Source organism: Seriola lalandi, unplaced genomic scaffold, assembly GCF_002814215.2.
Source record: "Seriola lalandi dorsalis isolate HSWRI2012SDOR001 ecotype SW California unplaced genomic scaffold, Sedor1 jcf7180002054582, whole genome shotgun sequence".
NCBI classification, from domain to species: Eukaryota; Metazoa; Chordata; class Actinopteri; order Carangiformes; family Carangidae; genus Seriola; species Seriola lalandi.
Window position 1 is genome coordinate 2,240,369 of NW_019525135.1, and position 10,327 is coordinate 2,250,695.

General features: G+C 37.7%; 1 long non-coding RNA gene across 2 annotated transcripts; it reads right to left on the minus strand.

The window, feature by feature from the left end:
- Window positions 1–1,627: 1,627 nt before the first annotated feature.
- LOC111664088 (uncharacterized) lies at window positions 1,628–3,811 on the minus strand. 2 transcript variants are annotated; one of them, XR_002761423.2, is made up of 4 exons: window positions 3,664–3,811; window positions 3,185–3,466; window positions 3,030–3,071; window positions 1,628–2,877 (listed from the first exon to the last, which is right to left on the minus strand). It is a non-coding gene; the product is annotated as an uncharacterized LOC111664088 (long non-coding RNA). The 2 variants fall into 2 exon arrangements; XR_002761424.2 differs by having other exon boundaries at window positions 2,982–3,071.
- Window positions 3,812–10,327: the final 6,516 nt, after the last annotated feature.

Here is a 10,327-nt window from a genome sequence, read left to right on the forward strand (position 1 = left end):
GTGAAGGAACAAGCTGGGGGCCACCCTGGGGACCCATCTGCTGGGGGATCCCAGGCTGTGCTTGATCCACCCTTGGGGAAAGTGGTGCTGGAGTCTGAACTTCAGGGTTCTGGTTTGTGGCTTCAACAGGTTGAACTTGTTGAATTTGAGAGGCTCCTCTTTGTGTCACCTGAAAACGTAAAAGACAAATCCCCAAATGACCGTTGTCTAAGCAGATCTCATGTAATGTGAGATAAATTTGAACCTAATATAGACAAATAACAAATATTACCTTGAAAAATACAGAAAAACATAACTGGGAGTGTACTTACTGGTACTGCAGACACTATTATGGTGAAACATGACAATAGGCTCACAGTAATCATTTTCCAGAAACAAAACAAAGATCAATATGGTTTTGAATTGGTTCCCACAAAATCAATGAAAGCTGTCAAGGAGCTGCTTAGAGAACTTATAGTAAATTCAATGACACAGCATCGAAGGGAACATTGACTTATGTGCTTCTCACAGACTGAATCAACCAATCACATGACAGAAAAAAAAGACAAATTCAACCTAATCTTTTCGTGTGAATGAAGCAGTGAGGTAGAAACCAAAGAAAATCCACTGAATACTCCAAAATGCCTGTTTTCCTTCAATTACAATGCTGTAATGTCTATACAGAAATGAATAAACAAACACACAAGAACTGAGGACTTGCGGTTTTCCTGTTACTCAGATCACCGTTGGGTGTGGGTGATGTGTCAAGAGTCTCTCTCTTGTAATTATGGTCAAACAAAATGTGTGTAATGTGCAACTGAACTGAGAAAAAAAGATGAATAAGGAATTGGGAGAAACGTAGGCATAAGGCTTCAGTCACATACCTTCGTCCTCAGGTGTAGATTCAAAATATAAAAGAACAGTGATAGTAGATCATTTAGTTGGCTACATTTACACAAATATTTTGTTTTATATTGTGAATCTGATGTCTGCATTAGATATCTTAGTTAGAAAACCACATATAAAATATAACTGAAGCGGCTAAACCCACAAATTGTCATTCATAAAGGTAGAAAATTAGTAAATATAAATTACAGCTAAACCATGAACCTCAATAATAAGACTCAAATGCTGCAGGCTGCAGAACGTAGCGGGTAAATAAATTAACGTAACACACAAAGAGATCAATGAAACCCATCTTTATGCTCAAGGTGTTACATATTATTATTAAAGAATTCCCAAATGAAAAAGCAAAGTCACAAAATGTCCCTCTTTGCTTTTCTGGCAATATCATTTAACGAAATAGCAAACCGGTGACAGTAGAGAGATAAACAAATTAATTTGTTTTTCACAGTTGCTGAAGATGAAACCTGATGTGAGTGATGAAACAACCTGGTTTTGCACAGACTGCATATAAAATGATTATTGTAGTTGGAGTGGGATAAAACCTCCACACACTTGGTTCAAAAGACTTAACAGCTCTGGTATTAAACAATATTAATGGTATATAATGAATAATACTTATTATTATAGTATTTTTTCAGCAAGGCAACACATGACACTGAAGACATGTATTGGTGTGTCTCCAAACACCGTGATCCATGATACATTTTCATTTTACCACAAAAATATCACCCCAACAACAGTCTTGTTTCAAATTGAAATTTATTTCTCAAATCCCCCACACTCTCAAAATCATCGAGTTAAAATCAAAAGGCATTATTCAGTGCATGATTCAAAAGTATCCAAGCCTCTGTCTGTTGTCTGACATTATTTAACAAAGTTAAATTGACGTCGAGAAACAAACTTGATTACATTCATAAAGAGTAGCTGTGCAAAACCCCCCTGTTTGGGCACAAACATAACACATGAAAGGACTGTGATTCGGTTGCATATTAAGAAACAGCAGTATATTATTGTGTCAATTATGTGAATGCAGTTGTACTTATTTTTTTCAAAGCCTCCGTGAATAAAAGCGTCGACAGAGCAGTGTGGTGAATACAAAAAGGGGCTGAGTCATGATTTAAAAAATACAGTCCAACAGACTTCACTGATGAAGCAGAGAGTCGGGTATTACAGGCTCAGCACTCATCCCTCTCTTAAGCTGTGTTGATCCTGGTAGGGTGATGAGCGCACCCACTGAGTGGATATTACAGCGGTGTGTCATCAGCATCCTCACACAGCTGTCGCCAACACCAGCCTCCTATAAAACTCATAATTACACCTTGACTAAATGCCTGTCTCTACTTTATATCTTATAAATCACAATTTTTCATTAAATTCTTTACATTTTTGCATGGTCTGTGGTATGATATGATTAAAAAAAAAAGTTAAACAAGACATTATGCTGTTAAAATGATATGAAAAGTGATAAACATGACAGCAGTCACCAGAGATACATGAGAATGTGGAAAACTTGCTGAACCAATACTGATGTGTGAAAACATGCAAACAAATGTATCTATATTTTTTGTATAATTCAATAAAATCTGGTTCAAACATGGCCTCAAAATCACAAATGACTTAAAACACATGCAGATGCAAACAACACAGAGACACAATATACATTTCTATATCAGTGAGTAACCTTTCTGTTGATGGAGAATGAAAGTAAAGTTATTCAATCAGCTTTTCCTGCTCTCAGATCAGCACAGTTCACCCGCTGTCTCCTCGTGGGCTCTCGGTGGTAGAAACAACTGTAGTCTGGGGGGGCTGTGTGCCTGGGGTTGGGCTTGGGGTTGTGGTTGGGTTTGGTTTTGGTGCTGGGGGAGGTGGAGGTGGAGGTGGGACAGTAGCAGGTCGCGGCCGCGGCCGCAGACCAGGGAACAGAGGCCAGAGAGGGAAGGTAAACCAGGGAGGAAGTGGCTTGGGCCGAAACCACGGGTAACGATTGCCTCCCTGCAGCAAATAAACACAATAAAATATTTAAACATTAAAGAAAAATGTTGTTTTGCTATATTCTAACTATCAATGATAAATGATAGGATTAATTTGAGTCTTACCTCATCACTGTCAGACTCACTGCTATAGTGATGAGAATTCATTCTTACCTCATCACTGTCTGAATCACTGCTATGATAACGATGACAATTCTGAAAAAAAATCAAGTCAAATACTGGTTTGTTTTTTAAAATAGCTGAAAATCAGAAAAGTCACAAATTACAGCATGAAAAAAAGTAGGTATTGATATTTTTTTTGTACTTACAGCTAGAGGGGAATTGATCAAGTAGAAAATCATCAGAAGAAAAAATTTCATCTTGCACTTCAAACTGCAATTCAAATCCCTTGGAAGTTAAAGCTGCCTGCGTGGCACAGCAGAGTACGAGTGTACACAGCTTAATAAAAAGAATTAAATATCAGGCGCTTGTTCTCTACCTTCAAGCTGGTCCCTTTATGAAACTCCATTGGCTTTTTAAACAGACCCACATTGGTCTCACACGTTAAAGGTGTGTTGCTTCATCTCAGATGCAGTCGGTCTTATGGCAGCCTCCGGAGACAAAACCAAAATAGGCGTGAACACAATTTCATTACCCAACTAGTGCTGTGTTTTTGTAACATTAAGGTCCACATCCTGTTTATAATCCTGATAGACTTTAAGTCCTTTCCATCACACGATGAACTGAATTAAAGAGTAAACCCAACTGATCACACACACACAGACACACACACACGCACTCCCCTTACCTTTGTTTAAAGATTACGGTATTTGAATCCTGTAATATCCAGAACACCAACATGCTATAACACAATACAAGTATATTCAGAAAAGATTTTCAAATATTTGCTGTTGAATTCAGCGAAGACTGATGTGTTTTTGTTTAAGCTCTGTACTTGCGAAGCTGTAATACCTGTTGCCCGGAGCTACGTTTCCTCCTTGCAAAGCAATACTTGCTCAATCCTTTCGAAATACTGTAATCATCTTGTTTACTCATGGTGGACCTCATGTATGTCCTCTACAGCAGTGTGTCATCTAGACACAGATCTCTATCTAGAGATTTAAAAAGCTTTTATTTCCCAATGATGGGTGTGGAGACCAGCAGTGGCTTGAAAACTTTGATATATTAACAAAGAGGAGCGATTGTTCAAGTACAGTGTCATTAAAGTTATTAAAGTATTAACTATTAAAGTATTTGTTGTGGTATAAGATTTCATGCCTCGCAGTCAGTCCTTCCTCCTAGACATTATTATTCATATGATCTATAACAGCAAATATACTAAGAGCAAAATGCAACACTGCCTGAATTATGGTTTCGAATTAATGTATGTGCTAAGTTAAAAAATGTTTATACAGGACATCTGTGAAAAACATTAAATGACCAAGCATTTCTTCCTTGTAGCAGTCAATCTAGTGACCACAACAATATCCACTCTTGCACTGCAATATCTGCTTGCAGCAACAAAAGCATGATTATTGCACCTGATGTTTAAGGTTAGGAAAAGATTGTGGTCTTTATTATAATATATAATATACTAAGGATCAGACAGGAACTTGGTTTACATCCTAAATATGGTAAAAGCTTCTTTCCATGATTTATCTCAGGATTATACCAAGCAATGTGTGTTTAAAAAAAAAAGGAAGGTGAAGTAAAATGTTCAATAAATTATAAAATTTTTGTAACGTTTCATTTCACATTTCCCTTTGGAACCAAATCACAGCAAAAACAGAGGACAATCTAACCGTCACTGCTCAGATACTTTCATGTGTCAATTAGGTTGCCATTAGGTTGCCAAGTAATGGATGTCGTTTCCTGACAAGGTTTTAGTAATGCTGCCCGCACACAGCATCATATAATGTGTGACATATAATGATGATGCAAAGAATTTTTAATTGTCTTTACAATCATGATTGTAACTCACACAAGTTGATTTGACATAATTGCGGAAAGCCAAAATCTAAAGATGTGTTAAATCACATTAAACTGATGAATAATTTGTATAAAATTATGTATATGATGTCAACAGTTTTCATTTGTTTTTTTTGCATTTATCCCAAGGGCCTCTTGCTCCCGGTAATATAAAATATGCCTATTACTAGAAAAAATGACTAATTAACCTGCATGACAAATGTAACGATGTGCAGCCTTCAATTTTCTATCAGGCAAACTGACACTTTCCTTTGTTTAATAACCTATAAAAAAAATCTTATTATGGTGTTTTCAAGCCTGGTGTGAAATCATGGTGAAGATGCATCACTAGAGGACACCTAATTGTATGGGAAACAAATTTCAGTGCAACACCAGAAACAGCTGCTGTCCCGCTTTTAAAACGAATTTGACCGTGCAAAAGATTTCATTATACTATGTGAGAGATGGATTCAGTCATCACTGTGTTACCCAGACAGCATCAAAGCATGAATGTTTATTTGAAATTTCTCTGTGTTTTGAACTCCTACAAAGTGCCTGAGAGAAAAAAAGTGTATATCTGACTTTCATAAGCAGCACGAATCCATGAGATCAAACAGAACCAACACACATCTGGAGGATGACATATTCAACAACACATGATGTTTCTTTGGGCGTCTGCTCATTGAGTTTCCATGCAGAATCTCACAGGGTCAGATACATAGCTGAGTTGTTTCTGTGACACTGCATATTGGTCAAATATATTTTTCCTGAAGTGGGGTTGCTATGGCAATTGTTGTCTGTGCTTGAACCCTGTGTGGTGCCAGCTGTCTGAAGAGTTGTTCGGTGGTGGTGTGGTCACAGAAGACCATATATTTTTTGCCCCAACAGCAAAAACAGCAAATACATTTCAGAAAACATTCATACTGGTTGTTGAAAACATTTTTGTGAACAACTAATGATATATTTTAATTCTGGTGTTTAAACCATGTTGTTATTAAAGGGTTTGTTTCTCTAACACCACCACAGTATATTTTATGTGACCACACCAGCAACTACATGTTCAGACTTTGAGACCCTTAGGAAATAAGCTTTAAGTCCCTCTGTTCAGCATTTATGGTCAGTATATGGATATTTAGCAAATTATTTTTAACACACTATGATGTGTTCATAAGCAGATATAACTAATATTCATTAACGACCATTACTCCATTATAGGTACCTAAATGTTGAGGCTGGGGTATAAATAGTGAATAACAATATAAACACAGTTGTATTAATATAAAATATGCTTTCATAGAAAAATGTATATGTTGCTGATATATTTGTACTAAAACAATTATAATGTGCTTATAGCTGCTTACAACCACATACTGTGTTATAAACCAGTTATCAATTATTTGTATACTGCTAATCAAAGTAACTTAACATAAAGTGCTGCCACTTTTTTAATATTAAAAAAGACAGAGGTTTCATTAATGTGTATGAAACTGGATTTTAAGAAAAAAAACATTTAGTCCACATCTTTTCCATTTATGATTTTTATTCAGCAAATATTACAGAGAGTAGAGTGATCTTGATACACATGTTTACTGACACAAAATAGCATTGATGTCAAAGTTTCATTTACTCATTCATCTCTGGTTAGACTGCTGATTTTATTTGGTATTAGCGGCAGCTGCTGCCGGTGGAGCAGTAACAGGTGATGGCTGCTGGAGGAGGTTAAGGAGCAGCTGGAACAACTGTTGCGTAGGAAACATGTTTGAGGAATGCTTCAAGAAAATCAGAAATATTCATCGTCAGTTATACAGCAGAGGATTTTACAGTAACACACAGTCAGGTGTGTTGAATGTTTAATTCTGGAGAAGACACTCACCTCATTGGACTCAGAGCCTGAGCGGGCAACTCGTTGGTGTTCCATGTCCATCTGTAGGAAATTCCAAAATTTACAAGTTTGACCTTGACAGCGTTATACTATACAGTACTAGTCTTCCTCTCCCCCTGTCGGCTGCTCCCTGTTAAAGGTCACCACAGTGGATCATCCTGCTGCATGATCTGCACATTGCATTCAGCACATTTTTCCTAAATCTTCCTGACTCCTGGTTTGAGGAGATGAGGATCAAACCACCGACTCCGAGATCAGCGGACCACCTGCTCTACCACCTGATCCACAGACCTATACAATTACATAATAGTAATACTGTTAAAATAAAGGATAAACTGCTGTTGAATATAAAAATGTTTCACGTACAGGATTGGCCAGAATGAGGCTCAGGAGGCATCCAAGCACAAGTGCTACCTTCAGCATGGTTTCAGTGATCACACCTGTTGAAAACAATTAATACATCAAAATACATCAAAGACATTTATTATTATAAATAATTATAATCAAGTTAATTAATAATGATATAATTACCGTCAAGTCTTCACAACTTTAGCAGACTGTCTCGCAGATGGTCGAGGAGGTTGTTGTAGTGTTGTTCTGAATGCTCAGCTTTCCTTATATACAGGTCCAGGAGCAGATGTCGTGTCATTTACATAAACAGCACAGCATTGTTGGGAAATTGAAAGTATTAGGAAATCTTCCACTTGATAAATTGGTGAACAGATGCCAAACGCAAATAATACCTGGTCTTACGATTATAAATCAAGTAACTTAGTGGCTTAGGCTGGTAACAGGCAACACCCAGTGAAGCACGTATTCCTGTCTGCTTCCTCCTTTTAGGAAATTGGAGGCTACCCTGGTTTAAGTCACTCAAACAACTATGAACAGTAAATTTATATACTGCAAAGATCAGGGGATGTTTTCAGGGTCCAATTATTTGTATTTACTGTTACCCAGAGCCAGCCTTGCAAGCTGAACAATACGATCCCAACCAGGAAACACGGGGGCATCACAAGGAAAGAAAATTATGTGGATATATTATAGCAGTATCTCGAATCATCAGCCAGGGAGTTAAAGCTTGGTCGCAATTGGTTTTCCAGATGGACAATGACTCCAAGCATACTTCCAAAGTTGTGGCAAAATAGCTTAAGGACAAAAAAGTCAAGGTATTGGAGTGACCATTACAAAGCCCTGAATTGAACATTTGTGCACACAAGGAGGGCTACAAACCTGACTCAGTTACTCCAGCTCTATCTGGAGGAACAAACCAAGATTCCTGCAACTTATTGTGAGAAGCTTGTGGAAGGCTACATGAAACATTTGACACAAGTTAAACAAGGAAATGCTACCAAATACTAACAAAGTCTATGGAAACTTCTGACTTCAACTGTAAAGTTTCTCCCCAAACATGTTTTTAACTATGTAAAAATACTAAATACTAATATCTAGCTCAACATGGTTTTTCCACATGAAAGGTGAAAATAAATAAACAACCCACAACTGCTGCTTGCACTAGGTTGATAGGTGAAAGAGAAGAGAATCAAGATGGTTAGAGGAGAAAACATCAGAAAGACTCAGCCACATTTGATCCTCAGTCAGACTAGGGAGTTTTTGAGTCTGTTGTAACCAAATTCAGCAACTAGAAGAAATCAGAACGGTTAGCAAAGTCATTTGTTAGCTAGTAACTGGCAGCTGTTGACACAGTAGATAGATAGGTAGATTGTATGAGTGGCTGTACTAATGCAAACTCTCGCTCTCTGCACTGTCAAGTTTTCAGGTTTATTTTGCCCGCCCTCCGTCCCCGCAAGTTGACGGGATCTGTTCAGTAGGTTATATGATGTATGAATCCCTGGTTGTCTGAATCCATTTTGTTCGCTGAATTTCCAAGGTGGAAATATATATACAGTAATGCTGTTGACTGTTTATTTCACTCATGATATGTCTTGTATTATATAAGAAACACAATATGGACATGTTAACAAGGTTTAAAACTTGATTTTCATCAGAGGGGGTCTTTACAAAGCATGCTACTCACAGGCAGATCTGAAGATTGTTATTGTTGGTTTGAAATAATTACAGGGATGGAGGAGCACAACACTGAAGCACAATATCAAAAGCAGCAGCTGAGAGAAGTATCAGTTCTTTGTAGGGCAAAAGGAGGAGTCATGATCAGCTGGTGATTGTGTGAGGGATGTGGGTATGCTTAAAAAATAAATAAACCCACAATAAAACCAAGTTCTAAAAGTCAGGTGCCAGGGCAGAGGATCTGGCAACCAAGGAAGCACAGACTAAGAAAAAGCATTACCAATATATTACACAGGTTTAAAATAAAGAGGCCAGGCCTTCATAAAACTAACTAAAAGCTAGACGATTTGAAACACACACACACGCACGCACGCACGCGCGCGCGCTTAGCTGCAGATCATAGGACGCAGGGACTTGATCGTTATTGGAGATTGTAGATGGGAGGGGGGTCGAACCAGACTCAATAGAGGACAGCGCTGGGGGCGGCTTCCTCTGCTAGGTCGCTACCGCCGTCGTCGATCCTCCTTGGGCCACTGGGTCACCTTTTATCTTTACAACCGACCTTGCTTTCGTCTGGAACTGGTCTGGCACCCGCTCCCCTTTCCGCGAGCTCTCTCTGTTCCTCAGTTCCTGTCTCCCTAAAAATCCGCCCGCAGGTGCAGGTAATCAACAATTAGTCTATCAGGGCAGGAAGTCACAACGGTTAGGTTGGGATAAGAAAATAAAAGTCCAAGATAAAAAAAAACATACTCGCAGAAATAAAATATATAAAAACATGCAATTAAAAAATCAATGCACACAAAGTATAAATCATTCAATAAATACAACTACACACAAGGTCTAAAAAACCTAAAACAATAATAATAATGATAATAATGATGATAATAATAATAATAATAATAATAATAATAATAATAAAACCAATCCTTCCTCACACAATTGCAGTGTGCATTATTTCAAAGAGTGAACATAGTCCTCAGAAAAAAGTCTTACTTTGAATAAAAAATGTTAAGATTAAATAATTATTAGCCAAACGTCTGGTGCAGAATTTTGCAGTGGTTCTCCATCCGTCCAGGTGCACTTTTCAAAGATATTTTCACCCCTCAGTCACCCAATCAGCTGTCAGGAACTTAAAACAAAGTGTTGCAACTTTTTTAATATTCAAGATGAGAGAAAGGTTTCATGAATATTTCTAAAAAAAAAAAAAACATATCCAGTCTTCATTTTTTCCATTTATCATTTTATTCAGCAAATAATACAGAGAGTAAAGTGATTTTGATCCACATGTTTACTTGAACTGGAATTATGAGTTTTCAGTAAAACATGACAAACTGACACAAAATAGCATAGATGTCAAAATTTCTTTCACTTATTGATCTCTGGTTAAATTGCTGATTATATGTTTTTGTGGCAGCAGTTGGTTATGCGGCAGTGGTAGGTGCAGCTGTAGTAGAGGCTGCTGTAGTTGTTGTAGGTGCAGCTGTAGTAGTTGCTGCTGGTGGAGCAGTAACTGGTTGTCGTTGCTGGATGAGGGTAAGAAGGAGCTGGAGCAATTGTTGTGAAGACATGGATACGGAAAGCTTCAAGAAAATCAGAA